Below are 2,786 nucleotides of genomic sequence, written 5' to 3' on the forward strand. Positions count from 1 at the left end.
GCCTCATTTGTGGGTATTGTGTGTGAGATACTGAGCAGGTGTAAGCAAGCATTGGCTTCAATGGCTATAGGTCTTTAGCATCTGACCAGCAGGGACATCCTGTATTGACTCCAATGGAGTCTTGGGGTTCAACATAATGGGCAGGTTCACACGACATGGTAAGTCACACAGCACAGCATGCACTGTGGGTTATCAAGTTGTGTGAACCTGTCCAACTGGCAGAAAGCAAGAACAAGTTAGATGGTGCCCCAAGGTACCTGACACTCAATCAGGTACATCATGGATAGTGTCCCCCTTATCGCTTTCTCAGGCATCCCATAAACCAAACATAAGCTACCCTAAAAACTGTGCCAGTTTTGCATGGCATACTAACCCACCATCATACGGCTCATCATATTATTGCCCTGACTCATTCTTCAAATTGGACTAGCAGTCCAGACAAAATGTAACAGTCCTATGTTTTCCCCCCACTTCTGAAAAGCCATTGGGGGGGGGGGGGGGAGGAGACAGAATGGCTGTACTATATCTTCTGTCTCTATGTACTATGTACCCTTTCTCTGGAAGCACTCTAAGTCGAGTTTAACAATAAAGAAGAAATGATTGGAGAGAGGTAAGAACCGAAAGCCCTCCACAGAGTTTCTACGTCAACAAATTCTACCTTTAATGGGGAGGGTGACTCATCGCACTCCAGAGGCAATGACTGCCATTAAATTGAGGAAAGGGGAACTCTCTGCTTCAAGGATAATACTGTGGCAGTTTAGTCATTTCCAAAGAAAGATTAGATATCAATATAAAATTATATCAACAAATGGTCAGGCGATCCTACCAAACTATGCCTCCGTTTTGTGGCTGGCTATGCCTTGCATCATGATTTTGCGAACAGTGAGCTAAAGTCATTTTCAGATCTCCTGATGGGGACCCGAAGATATCAGGTTTGAGAACCGCTACCCAAGAGTCTGTCCCTGGCCACCGCACAGGCTTATAGCTGCACTGTTGAGCAGTTCTCAAGAGCAGTTTTTTTCTGACTCCCAAACAGTCTTCCGTGAAGGCTGGGGAGCCCTGTACTGTGGGCAAGCCAGGCTGATCACATACAGGGTAGGGTGGCCCTGACCTAAGGCAAGGTTCCTTCTCATGCTCTCAGTAGTGACCAGTCAGGTTTTCCCCATGAGATGAGCTTGCCATGATCCTTCACAGCCACTTTCATGCCTGCCTTCATACAATAGCTTAGGAAGGTAGGAAACTGCCTTGTACCAGATAAGCCCATTTGCCCATCTAGTTCAGCATTGCCCATAACAGTTGCTCAGAGGCAGAAAGAACTTTTGCATTACCTAGTGGCACCTGTTCCTTCTAGTGGAAGACTGAACATGGGGCAACTTTGTATGCAAAGTTTCTGCTCTCCCACTGTGCTGCCACGGGGTTTGTCCACTTGCCTGGGTGATAATTCAGTCAGTGCTGGGTGGGCAGAATCCTGTACACAGGACAGAGGAGCAGCCCACAGCCAGCAGGACAAGTACGTCTCTTGAGGGAGAAGGTGTTTGTGTGCATCTCTGCTTCCTATCTGCATTGTTCCATGCATGAAAAAGAGTCAGATCATGTTTCTTTGTGTTCTGAAACAGAGAAGGAATACTTTCTACATTTCTTGCATGCTTGTAGTGCATGAATGTAAATTACTCTGCACATTGTGGCTTGGATCAGTTTAAGTTTTCTGCTCTGGGGGTGTTATTAAATTCTCAAATTTGGATTAAATTTATTATTTAAGTTATTAAATTTGGATCCATTCCTTGTCTTTAGAACTAGTCTCAGCCATGTTGCTTCCCATCTATAAGATGGGTAAATGTCACCTTTATGCTTAAAGCCTTTTGCTGCTTATGTGTGACATTGAGTTTGTCACTTGGCTCACTTTTAAAAATCTAACTCCTTTATAAGTCCTTATTTCCTCCTTTTTAATGATTATAAAGTCTATATTGCATTGTGATATGTGGAGGCCTGATATCACTGTAGACAGTGTCCTTGGTACCTGTATCCTTTAACTGCTTTTGCAGTAAAGCAATATTTGGTATCAGAATTGCTTGTTATACAAATTCTTCTTCAGTTCCCATGGTAACCAGAATTAGTAAGCTGCAGCCCGGTTTCTACCTTGAGCTAACTATTAATTGAGAATGCCCCAGCTGAAGTTTCCCCAGTATAGCCACATTGCTGGGCGGGAGAAAGCTGGGCCTTTTGATTTTCTTGCTCTGTGGCTGGCTCTTAAAGGCATAGGATCCTCCCTTGCAAGAGGAAAGGAGCAAGCCCATGATTCTACTGCAGACTTGGCGGGGTAGCAAGTCGAGTCAGTACCAAAGAGGACTGGTCTTTCTTTGCGTCTCAAGCACCTTGGTTTGCAGACCTTAGTCCTAAGCACCACTCCCCCTGGACTGAAATCTGTTTCAGGACAACCAAAACATTCTGTGGCATGGAGGTAACCTCTGTCCAGATGGGGAGCTTACCCCACCTAATAAAAGCCAGACCTTCTCTCTGCGGCCAAGCCCCGTCCCCCCAGTGGAAGAAAGCAGGGACTGCACTTTTAGAGGCCTGAAAATGCAACTCTCTTTGCGGAGAGGGGCTGGAGAGCTTTTCTCAAACTCCGGAGGGCAGAGCGAGGAGAACTATGAAGTGCACTCCAAGCAACCGGGGCATGACGCGAAAAACCACATCAGGAGCGAGAAGCGGCGCTGCCTTCCTTCCTGACCCCTCCCTTTGCCTGCGGCAGGTAGAAGCAGCGACAGGCAGGGACACAAACGTGCTGC

Source organism: Varanus komodoensis, unplaced genomic scaffold (assembly GCF_004798865.1).
Source record: "Varanus komodoensis strain SLA01 unplaced genomic scaffold, ASM479886v1 scaffold16, whole genome shotgun sequence".
NCBI lineage: Eukaryota > Metazoa > Chordata > Lepidosauria > Squamata > Varanidae > Varanus > Varanus komodoensis.